Raw genomic sequence first — 25,748 nt, 5'->3', positions numbered from 1 at the left:
CTCTCTCTCTCTCTCACCCCTACAAGGCTCACTTGTTATTTTTTCGTACAAGGTCCTGTAATTAAGTTTGACATAAGCACAGGGATTAAATATGCGGTTGAGGAGGGAGAGAAAGGAGCTCTGTTACAATCTCAAGGCCAGCTGTAAAATGGAACCAGATTGCGACACTTGGAGTTGGAAAGTTTGGGAAAGGAGCTTCAGAGCACAGCCAAGAGACTACTGAGACTCTGGCCAAAAAGGCTAATATTAAAAATCCTTAGGCAGAAGACTAACACTCAGTCCGATCCAATGATAATTTCTTTTTCAGCTAAAAGACTGCCATCACCTCCAGCTAAACCTTAACTGTTGTCTGTCCAACCAGATGACTGATAATTTCACCCCAGCCAAACTCTGCTGCCAGAATAACACCAGAAAGCTAAATACTACCTAGTTAACTGCACATTTACGGCCTATGACCATAATGTATTGTTTCCCTTAACAACAAAACAACTAATTTGTCTGCCAGTTTATATTTAGTTATCAAAGCCAATAAACTACACATTGGTATTAAAACCAGATGGTATAGTCACATGTTTTTATAGGTGCATAAGCAGCCAAATGAATTTTACAAGTGAAGAAAAAGGAGCTCACCCGTTACCTTTTAATTGTAAGAACGGAAAAGTGATTGTAACTCTAAACCATAAATGCAGCGGGAGAAACTGTTTCACATGCTATCACTCAATCACTGACACCAAATATAGAAATATAGGCTAAGATCAGCCCCCAGTGCACCGAGCGTGTCAATAGGATTTTCTTCTGTTCTGAACTCTGAGAGGTCTCACATGGAACTTTACATTCTTAAATAACTCTGGCAAAACGCTTTAATCTTAATGAGTCTGAACAGCAAATCTCTCATCTGCAGCAAAAAGGATTAGGAATGCAGAAAAAAAGACTGCCGTTCCACTTTGATGAATTGTGTTTAGAAAATCCCTGGGCATGAAGTTCCCCCAATGAACAAAGCGTTAGGCGAGAACGGATGCTTTTAAACAACACAACTTATCTGGGAAAAACAGAACATGTATTTAAGTGAAAATACAAAAGCAGAGCTGATTCGACTCCTCTGCAAATGATAAAAGTGACTAAGTTTTTTCTTTTCTTTTTTTCTCTCCTCAATCCACTCAGCTACTTTTGGAATCAAACCTGGAGTAGCTTTGCACAAATTACGTGTATTGTGTTTTCAGTGCTTCATCAGTGCTTATTTATTCCACGTGATGCCTTCTGACATTGTTAAGAGTAAATAAATGAATTCATAATTTTTCTTTTGCCTCTTGGTAAAAGTTCTTGAAAATGGCTGATGCGCTGATGAAAAAGGAAGCTGATGAACAAAGACAGTTAAGTGCCAAGAGGTGCTGCTTCCAAAGCCGTGAGACTCGGCTGCTTCCACTGTAGTTTGCTGTGGTTTTCCTCATTTGTTAAACAACAGCAAACTTTTTGAGTTAAGCGTGGAAGCGTAGTTACTTAAGTATGCTATTATGCAGAGGTGTTTATTTGTACTTGATTAATACATTATTGATAATATGTTAATGTAATCCAAATCAAAGCAGTTCAGCGTTTACTTGATTAATTATTACTCTGTGGTGTAATTCCCCCAAACAGTCTCTCTGAGTGGTATGGGTTAGAGCAGTAAGCCTCTGGCTAGTTCAGACTGCTCAAACTACAAAGAGCCTTACTGCACTGGGACCTGCTCTGGGTTCCCCCTTTCCAACTCTCCACCCACCACCCCAAATGCCCCCAGGCCTTTGGAGATCTACCCTGGCTGATTTTTGCTGTATTTATTTTACCTTTCCGTCCAAATCAACGCCTCCCTTTGTTTCTTTTAATGGACATAGGAAGGAGATATTGCTGATCCAGGTCAAACCTAAGCTCCATATTAATGAGAAAACACCAGATACAGTAAATAGGCTCTTGAAACAAACATATCAGAAGGCTGTGCTTTTTTATTTTATTTTATTTTATTTTATTTTATTCCAAGTGCATAGTTTTCTTCACAGCACAAGTCTCTCTGTTGTAGAGACATCAGCGCCTTGTGTGTGTGTGTGTGTGTGTGTGTGCAGCGTAGTGATAAATATTACCATGTACTTGACCTATATTGATCCCCCACTAGGATGTGTACCCACTCCACCACGATGAGCCTAAACATCTGGTCACCAGAGTGTTTCTTTGAATGACAGATAACATCTGGGAAGACTGCTGCTATCACAGGAAACAATGTTCCTATCTCCCCCTCCCCGCCCTTCTGCCTCTCCCCCCTGTCCCTCTTTCCCCTTGTCCTGCTCATAAGCACATCCCTCTCATTGATTTCCCATTAACCCCTTCTAGACTGTGAGTATCTGCCCACCCAGACAAGCAGACACCAGTGGATTGATTAACGACATAATGGCATCACTATTGCTGCCTGTTCTCATCAGTCTGACCAGGTCTGCAGACCGGCCCGGTCCATGTCCAGCTGTCTGTTGCAGTCGTCCACGTTTTTCTCCTCTTGTTATATTTTACTGTTTTCAGTCCCACTTTCCTTTATTATTGCTCCCTTTATGTTCCCCTCACTTCTCATCCACCTCAATCCTTCTGTTGTTTTTCTTCCTTCTTCCTTTTTTTTTTTCATCTCTAACTTTGTCTCCTTGTGATCCTGCGTCCTATGCATCTTCTTCCCCTCACGCAGCTCGCTGTTAATATTCACCTGGCATTCAGCCTCAGGGCACATGTGTAGAACCACCGTTCGAAACACGGTACTCGACGCTCCCGTTTGCTTTCACGATAGCATGATAAAACACACGTGTGTCTGTGCACAATACATCTCATCCTATGAACTGGCAGTTACGTGCTGATTAGTGTCATTGAGGACAGTGTGTTGGAGCTCATTTGAAAGTCTGAGATGAACTGTGGCGCGCACATTTAGTGGCATCAAAAAATAACAGTACAGCTTTAGCTGTGTTCGCCGTAAAAATGGAACGCTGTTTAAAAATTGCCCACTGATGCGACTGCAACGGATGGGAAAATAAATCGTAATATGTGTGGGTGGGTGTTTTGAGATCTATGTATGTTTAGATTTTTTTCCTTTTGTTTTTAAATAGACTGTCTGCTATGATATGCACAGTATACATACATGAAAGGACGCAGTATCTGTTTCAGCATGTATTTCCTCCTTCGCTTTGGCAACTGCTTTGGTGGCAGAAATAAAGTAAATGTGTATTTGTTAAATTGTGTTTGTGAGCCACAACGGAGGCAAGTTAGAAAAAGCCCTTCATTTAAGCATGGCGTGCCTCCATCAGTCCCAGTCTCTGATGTACAAAGAGCCCAGAGGAAGGAGCTTCACAGCTGTTTGTAAACTATGAGAACAGGAAAGGTCAACAAAGTAATGCTGTGCGTTTTTTGTAACGCATTTTCATCTCTCTCTGTTCCATAGTGAGACAGCAGGGCTGCGCCCTGCTTCAGTAGTACTGGTGCATTTAAATTACTGTTCTTGCCTGGAGAATAATGGTGAAAGCATAACCCCATTGTATTCTTTGATAAACTCTGGAAAATGCATGGTATAAGCTGAGGAAGAGGCGCGGTTTAAGGGCACAATTGCCTTGCAAATCTACCATGGCAAAGTTTTTCTGGGGGAGAGAGAAAGAGACGGGGAGGAAGAGAGTGGTGAGAGGAAGGGAAATGTGGAAAATGTGGAATTGAGGGTTGAAGGAGAAAGAAAAGTGAAAGGGAGATGGTAGGATCCAGCACATGGGTAGAGTTGTAGTTGGAGGCGGGGGGGTCTGCATTGCAGGGACATGTGTTATCTCTGGGTGCAGAGGTCTTTGTTTGCAGGGCAGAGAGGTATAGATTTCCTCTCCATGTCAGCGCCTTTATTTAGGGCTCAGCACAGAGGGGACAATGGCAAACTAATCCACTACTGAATCAGGATTAATATTCAAGCTGCAAATATTAATTCACAGCCAAAAGGAGGAAATGCAGAATGTGTCAAAATACTCAAACAAACAAAGAACAAAAAAGCCAGAGATCCTTGACCAAAAATTCCATCTCGAGTGCATTATTTTACTGCGTCCTGCAGTCTCGTCTCAGCATTCTGTTTGATTTCTGTATTAATCTTCATAATGATTTTCTATAGAAGAGCGAGAGCTAGGGGAAGCTGAAGAGCTGCATGTTGTTTTTGGCTATTCTCCTCACTAAGCTCTGGATTTAAGATCTGGATTTGAATATTTATGATAGAAAATAATGGAGGTTATAAAAATAAGTCCCTGCAGAGCTGGGCTGTAAGTTATAGGGGTAAGCAATGCCTCCCACATCAAAGAAGCCTGGAGATGTTGGCCAGTAGTCTGCTGCCTGTTGAAGCCTATAGCTCTTCATCCCGACCAGCGGAGAGTCTGGTTCTGCTGAAGATGAAGGATCCAGAAGTGTCGCTCAGCATCAGAGTCCTCACAAGTCTCAAAACAACAAGAGAAAAGAAATCTGCCATTAGGGTGACATCATTTGACTTGCTTCAAATATAGTTTCACTTTTTTGGAGATTGGAAACAAGTGACAGCATTTTTTCAGCGGCAGGTTCTAGTTTCAACATAATATCACTTGATCCGAAAAGATGTTTTAAACATGCTGGTTTGCATTTGAAACAAGTGACATTTTGCCTTCCATTTCCAGTTTATCCTTTTTTGGGGGGAGGGGGGAAACTTAGATGTTAACACTGAACACTAATGACAACATTATTTCGGAGAACTGTGGAAATAAAATGTTCTCCATTGTTCTGTTTTTCAGTGTCTGTGCCTGAAAGCTTAGCATGAACATTCACAGGCTGGGTCTGAACTGTTTGACATAAACTGTATATTCAAAAACAGTTTATATAAATTTTTTATATTTTATTTTTTATAGTCCTTTACATATACCCCGTAGACTATTTTTGTATTGTTTTAGAACATTAACAGTTGTTATCCAAACCATAACCCAAACACACACACAGGCACAGTAATCCCACACTGGGGGGTAGAGGCCTGTTGTAAACCAGCCTAAAAAAACCATTGTGATGTTCAAAGGGACTTCACAGAGGCTCCAACCATTGATAAGGCCTAATGTAATGAGGCACTGTAAACTTCATCTTTTATACATGGCAACATAATGTGAAAGGTCATCTTATCTTAATCCTCAAATCTGCAGCATCCAGGCCCGTGGCCCCATTTCATGAAGTTAAAGAAATAATCTTAGAGACCACTCTGAAGACGGCCCTTATTATCTTTTCCGCAAGGTCCAATCAGAAGATGTCATTAGAGTGTACTATGAATGCACTGTAAGGAATGATTATTTCTTTTTTTTTAATCGGCCCCAATCATATCATCCAATCAGCTGGACTGTGTGCTCATGGGGAGAAGCTTTATTATGTCCAGTGATTAATCATCAAGCACTACCTTATCCCCCTTAGACACACTTGGTTCATAGAGGGAAGATGGGGATGCATCACCTTCATCAGCATCCTGCTTACCTGATTTTTCCGTTACTTTCAGTTCACCCTGTTCTAAAGTAGCATACCGTCATCTTTTGCCCAATTAATGCTTTTTTTTTTTTACATGCCTTACAGTCATGATTGGACTCTGGATTCTGGTTAACTTATTGATCTGTTTCGTTTTTTTTTCCCTTTTGATTAATCACCAACAGAAGTAACAATATGTCGTTAAATTCCAAACAAATTGAGGACCAATTACATACCCAGTCAAGCTGAAGTCACTATTGTGTGAATTAATTCAGGTCAAAAAGGTTATTGTCTCAAGACTAAGTTTGGGCAATTTGTTGTTTCAGAATCCTTTGTTCTCAAACTGAAAGTGTGTCAAATGTAGACAGATTGTGAAATATTTATTCCTTGACTGCAGATCATATTAGAGTGTTATTGTTTGTTTCGTTTTGTATTCCACCCCTAATTTGCCAGTGGTACAGTTTTTTGGCAAGTCTAACAAACACACATCAACTTTAACAAAGGTAGAGCCTATCCTGTAGCTTTAATTAGAAGGAAATTGTAAACAGACGCATGCCTTTCTTTTACGGATTATCTATACTTTATGACTGAATGTTTGAAGTTATGAGGGATTCTGAATCAGCAGTGCTCGAGTGGTGCTCTTATAGGACATTGTTGTCTTCAATTATTTTCAGTTATATTCCCGTCTGTAAGAGGCAGAAGATCATTTATTATTTAAAGATGCAATCGTTGCTGTTTATCTGGGATTTTTAAAACCGGGTTATCTTTTCACATAGTTTTTTTTGATTAAATGGAACAAAGTGTAATAAAATGCAGTTTCAAATAGATGCTTGTCTCTCTAGTGCAAGAGCTCATCTGCCATTATTGTGATTTAATATGAACGGTGCCAAGCAGCTGCCGAGAGACGGGATCTAACGAGCATCAGGGATGCTTTAGTATGTACATAAAGGGTCTCACACAGACAAGCTGCCACAGACATGCATGCAAATACACATATAGGTGCTGACTAACAATCTCATATATCTTCATCCATATGTAGTAGATAAACACGGCAAACTGAAAGACTTGCAGCTAACTTTTGCAGGTGGATTAGTTCATTTTCTTTGGAAAATAATAATGATTTGAACAAAGATTTTAACTTAAGCACACTGAGATCAAACAGCAGATTTTTTTTCCACATGCTGTCCATGTCTGTTTGTTTATCAGACAGCAAGAATTAACAGGCTGCAACACTACCCTACTGTAGTTACATACATTTTCCTACTTAATTCATTACTCCATAAAATTGGCATTCGCAGAGCTTCATCCCCAAAGAGCAACGCAAAAATAAAACTTTTTCCCCATATTTTTTGCATACCATCACTAGTATCCAGTAGCTTCCCTCTTGTTACTTTTAGTACTTAACTTTACACTAAAGCCCCTGAGACCCTACTATCGGGAGATTAGGCTAGCGTCAGTTGAAGTAGACAATCTGCAATCAATACCTGTGATATAAGCAGTCTGCCTGGGTCAGGCGACCTTGCTGTACGGGACCCACAGCAAGTCTTGTAACGTCCTCATAGATTCTGGGTGACTGACCCCTGACGACCTGGGCAGATAAGGTCAGTCTGACCAGAGTGACCTAGAGCCAAGAGGCCAGTGTCCAGTCAGTCTGGCTGTCCTATAATGAAGTGGTCAGTATTGCTTTTCTGTCACTCAGCAATTACAGGAAGAGATATGGCGCCATAGATAGGTGCTGAATGCACATGGAGGCAGTAGCCACAGAATTACATTCACGAGGACCGGTAAAGTGACATGTAAACTACTCTAATATGGGCTGGTAATGACCGGGAGCAAGATGGATCAAAAGGAGTCTGACAATATCAGTACAGCTGCATTGCTTCCATGCACGCGGCTCAGGAAGCACATCTGTACAGCTTGTGGTTATTACCTGCTTTTAAATATCTAATGACTTTTTGTTAAGAAGCATAAAAACTACAAGTTTTCTTCATTGGAACCAGTATTACTTACAATAGCATATATATAACAACCACTGCAAATAAATTATAAATTAATAGCTTAACTTTGGTAAATACTAAATTTACTGTCAACAAACAATAAAATTATAATTAAAATAGTTTGCTAAAATGACCCAAAGCTATAGTTAACTGTAGATTTTCTGAAAATAGTAACTTTTACTAAATATCTCAATGTATAATATCAGTGACCAGCCCTTGATTAAAGATGTTCCAGATTTATTAATGACACAGGTGTAGCTTGCCGAGTGAAGAGAAACCACAATGAAAGACAGACAAACATATGTCACAGTGTTTCAGCCCTGGCCTTTTGTGCTCTTCGACACAGGTCAGGGGCTAGGAAATCCCCAGCCATCCAGCAGCTGCCATCACAGACTCATAGCATTCTTCTGTGTGCTAACTATTTAGTTGTCAGTGATTTGGTTAAGTGGAATTGACTTTTATCTGCGGTGTGCTATGGGGTTGCCACTGGCAATTCAGAATCCCCCTTCCTCAGCTCCCATCTTATCCTGGTGTCACATCCAGCACATTGCTATTGGCAGCTGAGCCAAGCCTAATCAATAGCCCAGGTCAGGGATGGCCCGCGGCTCTGCTGTGGGTGGGCTATTGATCCGACACATACACTCCCACAGGTCGCCCTGACAAACCGGGAAGTCGTGGCGTTGGACGAAGTGAGAGAGCGGGGAAGAGGGAGATGACAAATTAACAGTGCTGCTTTCTGACTGCTGTAACCGCTGACAAAATCCTGTCATGAAAATAATTTATTTATTCCCTAGTAAGGAGTGCACTGTGTACTCTCGATTTAAGGTGGCTCGAAAGGATTATTATTGGATTTGATATTTCAAATGGAAGTGATTGGATGCTGTGAAAGGCTGACCGCACATTAAAATCAAGACCAGGAGCAAAAAAAAACCCCAGATAAAACATTTCAAATGCAAGCCCATCATAACCGCACAAGATGTCTGCCCCCGTCTCTCTTTCTTTCTCTTCTCTTCGCACCTTCATTTCTTTCTCTTTGCTTTGTGTATCCTCTGTTGACACTCTATCAGACCTGTGGCCAATGAGCAAGAGTCTAGTTATTTTTGTTGCAGTTTTAAATGTTGCTCCCCAAGCTCCTTATCAGCGCCACACTAAGAACTCTTGGGAACAATTAAACATGGGCTTTAACTCAAGTCTAACCACAGAGGTAAAAATAATCGCACAATGTTTCCAAATGGAAGCGGCTTCAAAAGAGCTATTCAGTTATCACAAGCTGTCTGCCTCTCCCGCCTGTATTCCCAAACTAAATCTCTGTCGCTGTGGAACTATTGGAACATATGACAAGCATATTTACTCAGCTTCACAAACCAGGCCCATGTGGAATTCAAAGGCGTTTTTTTTTTTTAACATGTTCCTTTTTTTTCATTGCTGGAATTGACAGTTGAATAAATATGTACTGTCTATGAGACTTTGTTGTCGTATACTGGAGATCCTCTGCAGAACAGGCAATTATATATGCTATTACAGGAATATGTCTTGTTCCGGTTACAGGGAAATTAAGTTTCTCAGGAAATCTTTTTCATTTTTCATTTTAAAAGTCTTCAGTGGTATGAGAACAGAAATTACTCACAGCAGTTCTTTTGCTATTAAATGTAATCTTGAAGTCGTAAGAGGCTGTCCTGCAGTAGTAGCATCCAAATAATTATAGATTAATTTTGTTGACTCTAAAAACAGCTGATTAATTTTGAAGTCTTGATGGAAGTCATATTGCTCTGGTCTTTCTCTCTTGAAAGACATTTATTGCGTGCTCATATTTCCGGGATGAGGTAAAGATATTGTCGCTGCTCTTAGAAGACTGCACTGGAACTCTTTCATGGTTGTTGTGATTTTTAATTGCGTTCAAAACATGCTTCTGATGTTGTCCTTTTTCTTCTTCTTCTTCTTTGTTTCACGTTCCAGGTGATGGCGTCATCGTGAATTGCTCTTCTTGTGACCCGGGAGTCCCTAAATCCCAAAATCCTATAGCTTTGGAAAACCCTGGAAATACCTGGAATTCTAGGAGTAAATCACCAAAACTTCTTCAGGTGCCCAGGCACCAGATCTATAGCTTTACATTCTCCTTTATTATTTTTGTGAATACAAAGAAAGAAAGCCTGAACATTAGCAATAGCGTCTGGCCATCCACCATTGCTTCGACAAACCTGCTGTGACCAAGAGGGTGTGACCTTTCTGCCTGCTGACTTCAAACGGACACTTGAAACGAAAACACAGTCAGAGAGGCTTCTGTGTGTTGGAAACTCAGACCAAAAACCCCATCAGGTAAGGCTGTGAAGTCCCCCTTGCTCCTGCTGTCCAAGCCCAAAGCCCTTTAACTTCTCCAGGGCTTTGAAGCTAACTTGTCCCCTCTGTATCCCCCACATGGTTAACTCTCCCTCAGATTTGGGGTAAAGGAAAGTCTGGCTGATAAATGCCCCGCTTTCATGCTCTGCTCACCTGTTTATTCCTCTCAGATTAGAGGATCGGAATAGATTGTGGTTGTTTGGTTGATAGATGCTTATCCAAGGTTCTTCACCGGCCCCTTGCTGACTGGGCCAGTGATCAGCCAGAGCTTAGCGTGGGTGGCGTGGTTATGTGTCACACAGGCATGCTGTACAGATACATAAACTTGCAGACCAACATATGGAAATGTACAGGCCTGTGGACGGGAAATATACTTTATTTTTTACACTATGACACACCTACAGTATACTCTCTCTTGCTTTCGATTACAGTTATCAGTATTCCTGTCAGTAATGGGATGTGCAAATATTCCAAGATGTGGGTGTTTTGAAGTTTAAAGGGACAAAAGTGATTTTCAGGCTGATAAAATGTCACCGCTGTGTGTGTGTGTGTGTGTGTGTGTTTGTGCGTGTTTATTGGTGGTTGTATATTGTCTTTTACTGCATTAGACTAGGTGTGTGCAAAAAAGATATACAACATGCTTTTGAATCTTGTATCAGAAACATGCAACGGGGCACATTTGTAATGCATGTATGCATTTTTTGGGCTAAAGAAATAAGCATTTCTTTTTTTGATTGACTTTAAAAGAAGCTTTCCTCCCAGTTTCATAAGGGCTCGGTTTCCCAGTTGTTTTGTAGAACACGGACAACGGCTTCACACATTGATTAAGACCTGATCCCAGGTTATCTGGACTATATTAAGTTATTCTGCTTGATAAGAAAATATGCAAACTTCTCATTTTACCACTCAGTGGCTGAGGAGCATAGCATGAGTCAAATAGCGTCATATGTAAAGTAAAGATTAAGGTTAACGTTTTGCACATATATAGCAAACAATTTCCTTACCATCGTGCAAAAGGCAAATATGTTCATCTTGGCTTGTCAACCAAAAATTAATGCATTAGTTTGCACTCTGAAAACAAGCGAAATTGAGAATATAATTTGTTTATGCAATCAAGTGACTGTACTGGAGCAAACATAAAAGCAACAGGACATGCTGAGTGACATGAGTTATGTCTTAAAAGATCTCAAAAGATTTGTTTGAAAAGTTCAAAGTCATTTAGTAAAATTTGGGTCATTGAAATTGAATACTTAACAGCAAGTTGTTGTTTAAAAAAAATGAAGAAGGGGGAAAAAAATAAATACATGAACATTTTTTTCTTCTCCTGCATCTTTAAATGATATTTTTAGTGCAGGCAAAAATAATACACTTGAAAGCTCATGAAACAATATTTATCATCTTGGACCTAATTAAGGACGTGATCTGAAATGTATTTTCTATAAAGTCTGATTTAGGACCCACAGGGTCAGCTGCCTCACAAATAGGGCAACAATAATACAGCAGGAGTCAGGAGTGGAAAGGGCTCCAGTCTGGGGGAAAGCAACTCCCCTCCCTGGTCTGTGTGCTGATGGAGCTGTGCTATTGCCCAGGGCTCCACAGCTCCAGGGCTCCGACACTAGACCTTATTTTTCAAGTGGGCAGCACACTGTTCTGCTACTGTTGGGGTTGCTCCCTTTGTGCCAGCCCTCCCCTTTTAGAGAAAAAGACATGCATGATTTCATACATGAAAGATATATGTAATTGGACAGCGGGGCCTATGCAATACATTTACAATTCTAAACAGCATATGTGAAAACCACCTTCCACTTTCTCTCCCCGTTTCTTCCTGAGGAAATGTATTTGAACGTATCAGAAATATAAGATCAGAAAACAGACGCGACACGGGTTACCATTCTTGTTACGTGCCTTGTATTGCATGTGAGTGCGCTTTGTCGGTGTGTGGCTCAGGGAATTGTCTCGTAGCTTTAAGAGAAACACAGCGTATTGGGGCATCTTTTGCAATAGATGCCTATTGTGACATCCTCAGTAGTAAATCCAAAGCTGCCATTAGTCGTTCGCTCTTTTTGGCTTGGGTTAGGGGTTAATATCAGCCTCGCAGTAATAGGGAACTCGTGTCAGGATGTGATCGTTTAGTTGACAATTTTTAAAAAAATGCAATCAGTCGATAAAAATATAGACATAAAATATACACAGAGTAATCATTTTAATCTATAACTGTAAAAGAAAAATGCAGTACATATGTAGAAAATGTGGGGGTTTATACATTGCTTAGATTCATGTTTTAGATGCTGGTTATGTTTTTTTAGTGAATGTATTCAAATGAACTCTTAAAATACAAAAAGAAAGGGAGTTGTAACACTGTGACATTTAAACATTTCACTGTGCAAAGCAGTCCATGCTTACTTTGGGATCTAAAAATAATTTTTAAACAGTTCACAGCCCCATTGTACAGAACTCAGTTGATTGGACTTAGTGAACACCCAAAGATGCAAAGATTTACTTCTGTTGTTTAAAACTGGTCATTGAAATGTAAAAGGATTTATTATAAGCTTGAACTTTACTTTAATTGTAAAGTTCAAGCTTGATATAAGCCAGAGACTAACTTGGTGATTCCAAGATTAATTTACAAACAGCCATGAAGTGAATTAATATGTGTCTGTGATTCAACGCACTCATTTTATCCTCTAAGCTATGAAACAGAATATCACATCACTGTCGCTCATTTGACCACAGGGAAGGTATGACCTTTTGGAATTCAAAGACAGTTTTTCATGTTGATATCTTTTTGCCCTTATAAGCAGCAAAACAACTGTTTAAGTGGATCAGATTCAGCTGATAACACCACAAAGTTGTAGTGATGCCCAGCGTTACAAATGATTTAGTAACTACTTATCTGACAGAATTAGAAGTGTTACTACATTGTTCCTACTTGGTGCTAACACATCTGTCACTCTCTTGTCACTGTTTGTGTTACTGCCTGAGTGTCTTTTAACACAGTAAAAAAAAAAGGAAGAGCCCTTTCCTGCCATTGTTCAACCCCCCCCCCCCCAAAAGAAACCTCCAGTGTCACATATGCAATAGACACACAACAAAAATAGAAGTGCTTGAATTAGGTAAAGGGCATTTCTGTCACCGCAACGTGGTCAGTTGATTGCTGCACAGGCACTAAAATACATAATACAGAAGTGATCTTAGCACGATGGCAGGGCATGTGAGATGTGTGCTCCTAGTAGCAGGGATACAGGTGTCATTACTGAGCATCATCCCTGTGCCATATGCAAGGCTTCTGACTGTCTGCGTGACAGCTCCCAGTCCAAGTTGAAAAGTTCAACTTGTGAAGTTGATTTTCCTCTGAGGAATTGCTTTTATAAGCCATCTTTATGGTCATTGCATTATTATACATATATATTTGCATTTATAGTAGTAACACGACACCGGTGACAATAGTGCTCGTGCAGACCTCCTGGTTTAAGGTCTGAGCCCCGTGCTCCTGTAATTTTTCTGTCACTGCAAAAAGTAAACACCTTTGCTATTAAATCCCTTAACAAGCTAACACCTAAAAAAAAAGGAACAGCGCCATTAATCACGGGTTTTTATTGGCTTCAGGAACACTCACCTCCGCTGAGGTATTTAGAGAACATGACCACAACCCTTCCAACTCACCACACACAGCATATAGGTGGGGCTGCCTGCCACCAAGACGAGGTTTAGGAGAGCTGATAGGGGTTAAGCATCCATAATTCTGCCTCAGTTGCTTTGACCAGCTTAAATTGCTTTCACACAACCAGAGGGCTTCTTCACAGTACTGGAGGTTTGATAGCGTGGGGTTTTGGATGAGCCTGTTGGCTTTGTTTCTTAACTAGATGCAGCACAGATGCCGTCTCTGCATCAGTAGGGCGTTGTGTGGAGAGGTATGATATGGGTAGTTGATTTCCATGCAAAATTCCCTACGATCCCAACCTTGTCTGTCTTCACTTCTCTCACTTGTCTGAGTAGCAGCCTGCTGACTGGGTGTAGTAAATAGGTCCTGAATAGCCGCTGAATATGTAAAGACAAATCAAAAGCTGTCTTTGTGTTCATTTTAGATTGAGCTACACCTGTGCATTATATCCGCTATGGATCATTATTCTTGAATTGCCATCAGTGTTGTTATTACCTGTCATTGATTTGAATTGATTAATTCTCACTTCAATAATCACCAATTGTGTGGTTAATTTGGCATATTTAAAGCCTTATAATATAAGCTGGTGCATGCTCTGTTATTTCAAACTCTGTCTACTAAGTCCTCCCTTGGTGCTTTTTTTTTTTTTAATTTATGCATTCTACTGTTTCTGCGAGATGATTATTACTGTTTTTATTCTCGTGAATCAACGGTAGGCAAACTTGAAACTGTGTCTGTCCCGTATGACCCAGGCCATTGTCTGCAGAAATATGGTGCAGCGTCCCAGAGGCTGCGGGTGACGCAGGATTTGGATTTGACCTCTGGCGACAGTCCTGGATCTGTGTGTTTGCCTTCCATGTCGCTTCCACCTGTCATATTTTATCTCGTTGTGTTGTTAGGGGGTACTGCTTTACATCAAGGAAAATTAACTCGAAGTTTCTCACGTTCGATTGAAAATTCAGCGAGCACCAAGTGGCATTTAAATAAGTTTTGCGCTGTGAGGATCTGCGAGTCTTCTGTTTGGGTCGGTTTACCATCAGCTAGAGTAGCTGTTGCCTGGAGTGGTCATATGGCTCTGATTTGGGATCCCTCTGTTTCAGTGAGCCTCTCTAAAGCGCGTAAAACCCCACGAGTCCCGCCTGTCTCACACCCAGTATCTGTGACAGCAGCTCTAAGGATTTCTCCACCATTCACTGTATCCCCCGATCTGAAATATGCATTATCAGAAGGCCTAGTCTGCGCTTATTTCCTTCCTCCGTTAACAGTGCGTTTCTTTAAAATGATCTCGACATTAAGTACGAAATTTATCACATTTGTCCTTAAAACTATGTAGATTGTAATATTAACACAAGCCTTTGCCTTATGTTTTGTTTTTAGCTCAACGCGTGTTCTTCCTCGGCTTTTTTGTTTTTGTTTTGTTTTTTTCAAATATATATTTCTGACTTGGAATTTATATCTGGCAACACTTGCAAGATGTTTAGATCCGCACAGAACGTGACATCTTCTTTAGAAAAATACGAAAAGAGAAAAACATATATGTATATCTATATATATATGTGTGTGTGTGTGTGTATGTGAGTTTGTGTGTGTGTGTGTGTGTGTGTGTGTGTGAAGGCAAACATAACGTCGTTTTATGGAGTTGATCGCTAATATAAATCATTAGTTTAAAAGAAAGTGGCTGAAAATGATTTTGTGTACTTGAAGGAGGTGAGGTGTGATGAGGCTGGACTGCTGAAGAATATCACTGCTCACACGCACTTTTGTGCTGTTGTTTTTACAGTGGTTTGTGAAACATTTGTACACTTGCAATTCGCCACTATGGCGATTGCAACAAGAACAACAATTATTATTATTATCATTATTATTATTTTTTAATTTTCTGCCTGTAAAATATGATGCGACAGAGTGATGCCCCCACTACCACCACACACATACACACACGCAGATACACACGCTCATGTAAACCATGCACAGAGGGGAAGGAGGCAGAGAAACAGGGAGAGTGAGACAAGGAGTCACGCTCGCTGATTTTTGGGGGAACGTACGTGTGTGCGTGTGTGCGTGTAAGTGTGTGTGTTTCTTGATGCGATTCAGTCGCAGTGGTCAGGGGGAAATAATCTGTACAATCAAGCAAAGACAGCAAAACATCGGGGATTTTTGAATGTTTTACGCCATTTTTCGAATATTGACAGAATAATTATGGGTTAACACGACCGTCTTTCCAAAATCCAAACGTCAAAACTGTTTCTGAATAATGCATTTGATCATTAATAAGGCAGTACTGGCAGGGCGAGTAAATGGATGAGAGAGAGGAATTGATATGCCTTCTTTTTTCTCATGTAAATGAGGCAGACTGACCAGACGGCCGCTCGTCATTTATTCTATCCCAAACTCTAAAATCACAACACCAGCAGCAGAAAGCAGGTCCTCTTTTTTTTTTTTTTTACACTTCATGCTGCATTCAGAAATATGATGTAAGCTTTACCCCCGTGTTGCTGGTTTGCATGTATCTATCGTTAACATGTAGGTTAAAAAAATAAAAACAATTTTACATTGTCATCAGACATATTTCAGATAGAGCATGCAATCTTAAAAGAGGTAAAAAAGAAACGTGCAGGGCAAATTTGTCCAAGGGAATTTTTTTTAATATTAATATTTTATTTCAGAAGCATTGGATTAACAACCTAAAATAAAAGAGCAATATTTAAAAAAATAAATAATTAAATAAAAAATCAAATCACATAAAATAAACAAGCAAATACAACAGCAGGTAGAATATCCCCTTATAAGACATTACAGAAAAATACACAAGCAAACAAATAGATCCATGAAAACACTCTAATAAATCTAGAAAGCATGTGAAATATGAATAAAATGATCCAACACACTATGTGATATGTGATAGGCAAGCGTGTAAGTGAAAGAGCAGGAAAGACGAGTCCAAACGTTGCATTTGATTTTGATAAACAAAAGATTCACCACAGTGATCAGCTGCATCCAGTCAGGAATATTCTGGGGGTGCCAAAAATGGAGGGGAAAAAGGGGGAGGATGGGGGGCTAGAAAACCAGAGGTCACAGGTGTGTGTAGGTTTACCTTTTTTAAATTGCTGGTTTAGAGAATAAAGTCGAGGAAATAAAATAGTTATAAGTAAAGGTTTGCAAAAATATGTTTTTCCCCTGTCCACAGGGCACGTGGCACACATCCTTCAAGGATAATGGTTGGAAATCATGTGTAGAGTGCAAAGCATGTTACATTTATACCCCCCAATTCAAAACGATTGTGAAAAGTTAATTTAGAAGCGGAATAGCTGCACTTTTGATTATTTATTTTTTCTTTTCTGAAGTTGTGTATCAGCAGATTTCTGCAGGACGCCCCGCTAATTAGGCCAAAATTTCAGTTTGATCCGAGCTGGGCATGTTGTTCTTTGTCGCTCCCGGTCAGTCAGAGGCTATTTCAAAACTAGGATAATTTTCGGAGTGCATCTCGTGTCCTTAATGATCGGTTAAAAAAACAAAACAAAACAAAAAACACGTTTGACTGAAATGTCTGTGATTTCCGACGTTGAAGTCCCTCGCCTATTTTGTCCACGCCATAACCTGAACGTGTTTGCGTGCTTCGTTTACATTCGAGTCCGTTTTTAAGATGCAACCACAGACTCAAAGGCAAAGGTGCGCTTTTGCAAAGACCTGGGTCCGCAGGCGCTTGGCTTCTGTGAAAGAGCTGATGCGCTACTTGATCCCAGTGGTCAGGCTGAACATAAGAGGGCGCTCCCATTGCACCTGGCTGTGCTGCCCTATCCACCCTAGACACACGGAGAGCCGGACACCAGCCTCTCTCGTGGGGTCTGCAGCGGTAAACAGCGCAGGCTCAACTGTTACATTCGATTGATTATTGAGAGAGAGGAAAAAAGGGGGGAAAGAACGATAAACATGATTTTAAGAAAATTGTATTTTCTCGAAATTTCAAATTATTCCGCATCAGTAAGTTGTACCTTTTTATGAAAAATAAGAATATATTGAAAAGTTTTTAAATGTCTGTATTTACAGTTAAGATGGGTAACCTGGGCTCCAGTCTTTCTAGCCTATTATCAGCCCAGCTGGGGTCACTGAGCGGAGGATCGAACCCGCGGGCCGTGCGTGTGGCGTCTTTTAAATGTGTCATTAACATCTTCAGTTAAAAGCAAAATCAATTTAATTTTCGTCGTTAAAAAAAATATTTGTGTTGTTTCCCTTTGTGTCTCAGCCTGAGCTTCGAGTCCACACGCAATTTTTATTTATATTTTCACAGCATAAGCTCGCTCAGGCGGTTTCCTTAAGAATTTCCTGATGCCCTTTTCATATCTGTTTACCATAGCCTGAACACATGACTGACACTCCTCTTGTTAATATTGCAGCCTATGAACATCTTAAATCCCCAAATCCTTCGGAATATAATGGTCGTTATCTCTTTATAAAGTTATATGACTTTTCTCGATAGCAGCTTTCATCTTTAAATACTTTCACCCCTGCTCATTTCCTCTGTTTCCCTTTGTGCTTTGTCTGGGATTCCGAGTGCATGGCGTACACGCGCGGGCACGCGTAACACGCGAGCACGGTAGCCGATCTGTTAAATAAAGTAAATGTAATTTAATTTGAACACATTAAAGTAAATATTTCTAAAAGCTGACAAGTGCTACACGTGGGTCTCTGACAACCATCACAGAGTTCCGGTCCAAGCACGTTAGTGACGATTATTGGGGGGAGGGGGGCTCTGCCCTCTGAATGCACAGTTTTGTTCCTTGCAGTCCTTCATATGGTCAAGCACTTTCATGTGCTCCGCATCTACGGAGAATTTTGCATTTTTAAGCTCCTCTGCCTTTCTTTGTCATATCCACGGGCTGTCATAGCCACAGGTTGTGTTGAATTTGCAATGCCACTCATCGATGTATGCCTATTGAGGCTGGCACGTGGACAGTTATCCTTCCCACTGAGAGGCGCAATTGAATGGTGGTAACACAAAAGCTTCAGACCCTGTCAGTTCCCCCTTTTTCTCTTTTCAGTGATGCATAGGCCCTAAAAGCATCAAGGCCTCTGCCTGGCTGCTCTGCCTTTGATTTAGCCTACACTATACTCAATATGGTCGCTGATGGAGTAATATCAATCAGGCCTTTGCATAAATTTGTAAACTGAAGTTTGCATTGTTAGGCTTTAGGCGACTGACTGGCTCAAAGCTGCCTCCTACAAGCCTCAAATTACACCACACTCTTTTATTATCTCGTAGCCCCTTTAACTCCTCTCGCACGCTGTTTTCAACCTATTCATTTTTACAATCTCTTCTTCCCGAGAGAGCAGACACGTCGCAAATCCTCGAGATTCCTGCAGACTGCCTCTCACACTGCAAAAATGCGAGCTGTTCGAAGGGGCGATGCAGTTGTCTTGTTTTTCTAAGAGGGGCATGCTATACAGGCGATGCCGCATTGCTTAAAAACAGGTATCAGTGCCTGCCGTGGCTTGTGGAAGGCAAGTGCTGAGGAAATGCCGTGTTACAGCACACCATATATTTTACCAGCAGAGAGAGAGAGAGAGGGGAGAGACAGACAGAGAGGGAGGGAGGGAGGGAGGGAGGGAGAGAAAGAGAGCGATGGAAGGGGGGAGTTGGGTCTTGGCCATATAGGATACAATGTAAGAAGTTTGATTTTCATAGGCTCTTCAAATGAATATATGCTATTGGATCTGTAGAAACGCCGGGTCCCATGGGGGTTTCATAACCTTTCTAACCTTTAAGTCAAAGGCCCCTGGAAAATATAAAATATGGTCTAGCTATTTCATCTACCATCTTCGCCACTGCACCATCACAAAAGGCTAAACACATCGGCTGTGTGAGATCCTCGAAAAAAATAACTAAAAATGAAACAGATTAGATTTGTCTGTGCCATGCATTTCTATCCGACACACGCGAAAACAAGCAAACAAACAAATACATGTTCGGTAGATTTATTAACCCGGTTAAAAGTCGTTTCTTACCACAGCTTTGTATACTGGGTACTTTGAATCTGTATGATTGGGCAATGTTTCGACCGGGCTATGTTTGCCTTTTAACTGTTAACTCTGCGTCTGAATTCACCATATAGACCCAGACTAACAAATCCGTATTGTTTCAATAAACATGGCACGTTGTGTTATCAGGGAAAGCTACTGCTTGTATTCAGTGGACCAGGGACTCTATATGGAAGTGTTTGCACAGAAAGTGTGCACACTGAGAGTGAGGGATTGTCCATTTCCTCGGAGAATCAACAATAAAATTATCATAACAAAGAGCACTGAGAGACTCAAAGGTTGATTTTTTGCAATGCGGTCTTTTCATTCGGAGGAAACGATGGGACATCAGTTACAGAGGAGACGTGCTTTACGGAAATATTATTAAGACAAACAAACGTAGAACCTCAACAAATTCATGTTCGGATCGATCATAAAGGCTTTCAGAATTTCCTGAACACGAAACACCTCAGGATGAGATGAGACACTGACCACCTGGGCTTCCTGTCATAATATCAGTGTAATTATCACAGCATAGCAAATTCCATGCATACAGGCCGGAGTGGACCAAAAAAACAAAAAAACGCCTGACACAACTCTGTCACCTTGTCACACATTTATAGTGTTATTATTATTATTTAAGAGAAGGTGCACTTATTGAACATGATGCTGCCAACAAACAAAATCAGTTTAGTAATAGATGTCTTGATAGCCTGTTTCCCCATCACTCCTCTGTGTTTCAGCAAGCCTTTCACTGATGTGCTGGGTAAGAAAAAATATATGTATATTTTTTAAATAGCTGCTGCAGGCTTATGCATATTATAAATAGCCTTAAAAATTAAAATAGATATCATACACATGTATAGGATAGTTGTGGCTTCAACAAGTTCTTTATTTGGCTGGGGTTTTTTAAGAAGCTGAATTTTCTTTGCATACTGTACGAATAAAAAGGAGCTCTCACGAGTTTGCCAGATTTACAGGAAAAAAGAAAAAATATTTAAACCTTTTATGGGGTTCTCCTAATATCTTAAATAACAAATTCTTTTATATTCCAATACTGCTATAAGATATTGTGCTGAATTTTATTTGGACTGCAATTTGGAGCTGGCTGTAACTGTAAGGACGACACGTCTTCTCCGTCAAACTTGCATTTTGCTCTGTCTTATTCTATAAAACCGAATTTGACAATTTCACATTTCCGTCAGGTGTCATGGCTTTGTTGCTTTATTTCACTTAAATATACGCACACATATTTTTATGCGACTTAAGAAACACCTCATTGCACTAAAGTTGCAGTAGACTTTCATATACGTCTCACCATTAAGCCAGTCACCGTTGTTTTAATTTGATTTGATTTTTAATTGAGAAATAAACGCAAGAATTCAAAAGGATTCCCTTCCATGTTTTTGCAAGGGTCGATCTACACGAAGTTGATCAAAGTTTGACATTTTTGAAGGCGCGCAACACCGCTGTTTAATGCCAACTTCAGTCTCTGGGCAAGTGGCTTTCCTCTTAATGCTTCAAAATTTATAAATATACACGTACATATAACCCGTTAGTTCTAATATCCAGGGAACTAAGCAAGCTCTTTTTTCCCCTTTGATTTTTGCGGGTTACAATAGTAAGCTATACCCTGGCATCCTGCATGCTGCTGTTACAGTACACTTTTGCATAGATGTGGAAATCGCTTTGAAAAAAATAATCATTTCCCCCCCGCAAATGTTTATTGTAGTTCTTTACAAACACGACAGCTCGCTGAATGGTTACAGGTACACTGTGCCGATGACTAGCAGGCGAACTTTTCTGGTCATTTCAGCTGCCGAGAGTCTGTTTTGGTTTTCAATAACTTCTTTAAACGTACAATCTAAACTCACTTTTTTAAAAAAAAAAGAAGAAACATAACCCTCTGTGCAGCTTTGACGAGACCAAATTGGCTCACATGGACTCAAAAGAGACGGAATAAAATAAAGCCGGGCTGCTTATGCGCTTTAAGTGACCGAAACATGTGCATATCTTTCATTTTAAAAAGCAAAAACCGCGACAAGAAAACGTTTCAAAAAAGTGGAGGAAAAAAAAAGAGCGGAAGAAAAGCTGCGTCCGTGGCACCGGGCTTTGCCTGCTACGGCTGCCTGCTCCACTATTAACTTTCGCTGCCTTTCCTCTAATCAAACTCTTACTTTCCGCTGTTCTTAATTCCATATTTTCAATTCCTGATCATTACTTTCCTCTTTTTTCTACTTGTATCTATCCATCCATCCCTCCCTCCCTCCTCTTTCTCCCTCCCTCCCTCCCTCTCTCTCCCGAGCTCTCTCCTTTGCTGAATCTTATTGATCCAGAAGGCGGCTAATTAGCCCTTCCCTTCGTGCCTGTGTAATGAAGCACATGCGCACTGAATTAATCACAGCCATTTTTTGCAGGAAACTAATTAGCAGGAATAAAGATCCAAAGAGTTTTTTCTTTTCAATCATCAGATCTCACTTTCACCTCTTCCTCGCTCCCTCTAACACAAGACTCATCGCCTGCTTTGCATCCAAATTATTTTTATATTGCCTTTAACAACTAATAGTACCTACTTCGTTTTTTACACTCCGCAACAACAATGATCTTTCTTTTGCCACCCTAAGCGCAAACTGACCAAAAGGGGACTGCCTTGATGGGATCTTTAGCTAAATCATCTCAATACTGGATTAAAAAGCGAGGATCACAAACCGGCAGCGAGAAATTGTAAGTTTCAACTTTGCGTTTGTCTCTTTTCCTCTCTGTTTCAGCGATCCTATTCTTTTCGCTGTCTGACTTATCTGAATCTCTCCTCTCCTATCTGTTCGTAGTTTTTTCGTGTAGCGGACCTGGCTATTCTCACGTTGTGAGAAAAGGCTGGCGATCACAAGTTCATTTCATGCAAGTAGTTTGGTTTATTCTCGATTTTTATTCGTATCGTTACCTGTGTTTACATCAGCGTCCGTCCTCTCCTCCTCATGAATGGAAGATAAGAAATAGGCAAGACAGCGATCCACTCCAAGCAGTTGATCGTGGAGAGAGGGGGGGGATAAAAAAAAAGCACGGTTTTAAAACAAATGTGTGCTTTTCGGTGGGATCGGGGAAAGGTGTAGAGGGTTTGTGGTTGTCGAGAAACGTGTTTTGAGGCACAAATGCAATGAGAGAGGGCTGTGCTGAGCGGCGGACGAAGGGCAGCGGCAGCTCCACATGAGCGCTGCCCAGAAAAGGAGCTCCAAGTCCAGCTAGTGGGGTCCGTGTGTGTCCGGCAGATGGGAACATCTCTCGCTTTCTAAATTTTGACAGATTTGACACTTGCCACATCCACGGGGTTTCACCAACGTCGTGTGCTTATAAAATCCTCTTCTGGATAAAGACATTTTTGTTCTTCTCCGACACGTCTCTGTCTGAAATGGGCAATCCCTCCGCCCTGCCTTAGTTCCTCTAGCTACACTTTCCCCCCTTTACCCCACTTTGTCCATCTTTTCTTTTTTATTTTTCATAGCGGTTTGCCTCTTTCAAGCGTTGTTTTTAAGTCGATTCTCGCTCATTCACTGACGGAGTCACATGCAAATCGATCGACGTGTGTTGTGTGTGTGCGTGCGTGCATGAGCGGGTTTGTGTTTGCGAGCGCGGTGTGTGCAATGAGAATGTGGTTTGTTGAGGGAAAAACGGAGCCCAGGGTCTCCTTCGTGACAGGAGCGGATCAGCAGGACCTTGTACACGGACAGCCTGAGAGTCTGAGCAGCGCTGCACAGAGCAGACATGCATTTTAGGGAAGACGGAGACAGCCTGCGTCTTCTGCCTCGAACTACTTGGCTACCGTATCTTGACTTTCAAGAAAAGACTTTTCCCCGAGAAACGTTGACCAGAATGACAACAAAACATTGCCTTATTTGACTGACCTTAAGCAGACACTATCATTCCAAAGTTACAGCCGGGAACTTTAAGCGTGGTCCAGGCTAAACCTGCAGGTCACTGAATGCATTTAGTGGTCGCTTGTAGGAATTTTTTTTTAAAAAAAAGAGTGATAGAGAGAGAAAAGAAAGTCAAACTGGATATCTTCAAAATACAGACTGCACTGTTGAGTGGAAAACACACGGCTTTAGAAAGAGATGGTCTCAGCTGAAGAGGCCTTTTTTCCCCAATACAGTTGATTATAGCTTTGATAGGCCAACTAATCTCCCCCTTCCCAAAAAACATGAATCTGATCGGAAAAAATAAAGAAATCGGAAATTCTGTTGCCTTGAGTGTAATTGAAAGATGAAAATTTCTGTAAATATCCTCAAACATAACGACTACTTTTCAGGAGGACTTGGTCTATATACGGCTATTTAAAAAGCGGCGAGAATGATTAGGTAATCTGCGATATATTTCGCGACACAGAGTCGGGAAAAGAAAGAGAGAAAAAGGTTTTTCCGAGCGAGCAGAGGCATTGATAGGATATGTGTACCGTTTGGGGAAGCAGAAAGGGGGGTGAGAGGCTGTGTGTGTCTGTCTGTGTGGGTGGGGGGTGGGGGGGGTAGGTCAGACAGCAAGAAACGGGGGAACAGGGGTCATGGAGTGAGTGCAGAGATAAAAAAGACAGCGAGGAAACCCCCTCGCAAACAGCCGAGGGATAATGGGGAGAGAGTGGGTCTGGCTGGGAGAACAGGGTGATGGTAGGCTAGTTGTTGGCATGTTTTGGGAGTCACACAAAGCGCGTATGGTTGTCAGCATCTGCAGGATTAAGACTTATTTTAGGATGGGAGAAACGAAAATAGATCGGTAACGGGTTTAATAAAATTAAACGTTCATGCAGTCAAGAGGTTGCAAGAGAAAGCCCCCCCCCCTTTTTTTTTGAGGTGGGGTGGAGGGGTGGGGTAGGTGCTGAGGGTAGGAGTGCAGAAGGGTCAGATAGCCATGGGCCATAGAGGAGCAATCAGAGGAAGAGGTCAGGTAAACAGATCCCTACCTTTCAGGCTTTAGAGGAGCAGGCAGAAAGAGATTAGCACTGCCAGAGAGAGGAGAGACCAGCATTCTTATTTTTCTTTGCATTTTTATCGGTAATCTGATTCACATTTAAGTCATTTTTTTCTTCTTCTGTACTTTGTATTCCAGTGTCTTTCTGCGACTGCAACAGTAACTTTTATGTGCTTCGAATTTTAAAGGTGTTAATATAGGACAGGTAGGCTGCTGTGCCAAAACATGAGTGATCTCCCTTCCTCCCCTGCCTGACAGTTAACACTCCACATCCTCCTCCTCCCTCTCTCTCCCTCTTACCTTACAAAACAAAGACAGCAGAAATGTTTACTGTCATCTCACCTGTCTGATTTTCCTGTCTTGCCTCATTGTCATATTTATGTTTAATTATAACAGTTCTAGGAAAAGGTATAGGAATGTCACTGGTTTTATTTTTGTGTAATCTATTTCACAAATTGTCAGGAGCTGTGTTTGGTGTCGCTAACTGTAGTATCTCAAGCTCATCTCTCACTGTGATAGTGGAAGTATTCCGCTCAGGTTTAAAGTGCTACCAGAGTGATGTATTTACCACAGACAGCTTGTGTAAAAATATTTGAGGCCATCGTATTTATTTTGATTTCATTTCTTGTGATCAGAGTTATTTCTCCCTCTCTGTTAATATCTTTCTCAAGACTAGGTTATCATTTTTGTTTATAAGAGTGTTTTTTGCCAAAAACTCATTTTTAATATTTCCACAAATCCAAAACATTTAAACACAAATAGGTATGGCAAATCACCTAAGCAAAATATGAATGTAGTATATTATATATGTTGACAATAAAAGAAAAAAATTAGCTTATGGATTTATTTCCCAAATTTATTTGTAATTATTTTTATCAGAATTTCATTAGTGTTATAATTTGACCTTTTTGACATCACACGGTGGTATTGTTATGTGAACGTGATGGACAAGTATCTAAATTCTTTTTCTTTTTTTGAAATCAGCTGGATTTGATTTTCTTCTCCACCCCAATAGTACTGTGGTGCATTTCGTTGTGAAGCGTGATTCTTGGTTGTGATTTATCGTGTACTCACACCTGGTTATTTCTGTGCTCTTTGTGTTGCGATTGTTATTCATAACATGAAGGCAATGTTTGGTGTCGTAAAGCTCTGATATGATGTCAGTATTTGCTGTGGAGATGTGCAGTTGCCATTGATCTTGCACGGCAACAAATCGGTTGTCCACTGTTTGCACTTAGCCACCCCCTCATCTTCCATTACAATATTTGATGACAGGTATATTCAGAGAATTC

At 40.8% G+C, this 25,748-nt stretch overlaps 1 protein-coding gene and 1 long non-coding RNA gene across 7 annotated transcripts in view; one reads left to right on the top strand and one right to left on the bottom strand.

Moving 5' to 3' along the window:
* The window catches only part of zfhx3b (zinc finger homeobox 3b), a 230,726-nt gene that overhangs the window by 72,476 nt on the left and 132,502 nt on the right, over window positions 1-25,748 (top strand). For 5 of the 6 annotated variants that reach the window (XM_025906355.1, XM_025906354.1, XM_025906363.1 and 2 more), the window contains one exon: window positions 9,444-9,803. The gene's annotated coding sequence lies outside the window, so the exon portion shown is untranslated. Of the gene's footprint in view, window positions 1-9,443; window positions 9,804-16,126; window positions 22,225-25,748 lie in introns of those variants that run through there. The other variant, XM_019358603.2, reaches the window with a different exon arrangement.
* LOC102076488 (uncharacterized) lies at window positions 1,938-23,965 on the bottom strand. The gene is made up of 2 exons (XR_268983.4): window positions 22,442-23,965; window positions 1,938-4,457 (listed from the first exon to the last, which is right to left on the bottom strand). It is a non-coding gene; the product is annotated as an uncharacterized LOC102076488 (long non-coding RNA).

This window comes from Oreochromis niloticus, linkage group LG1 (genome assembly GCF_001858045.2).
Source record: "Oreochromis niloticus isolate F11D_XX linkage group LG1, O_niloticus_UMD_NMBU, whole genome shotgun sequence".
Lineage (NCBI taxonomy): Eukaryota > Metazoa > Chordata > Actinopteri > Cichliformes > Cichlidae > Oreochromis > Oreochromis niloticus.
This window is presented reverse-complemented; position numbering and strand designations above follow the sequence as displayed.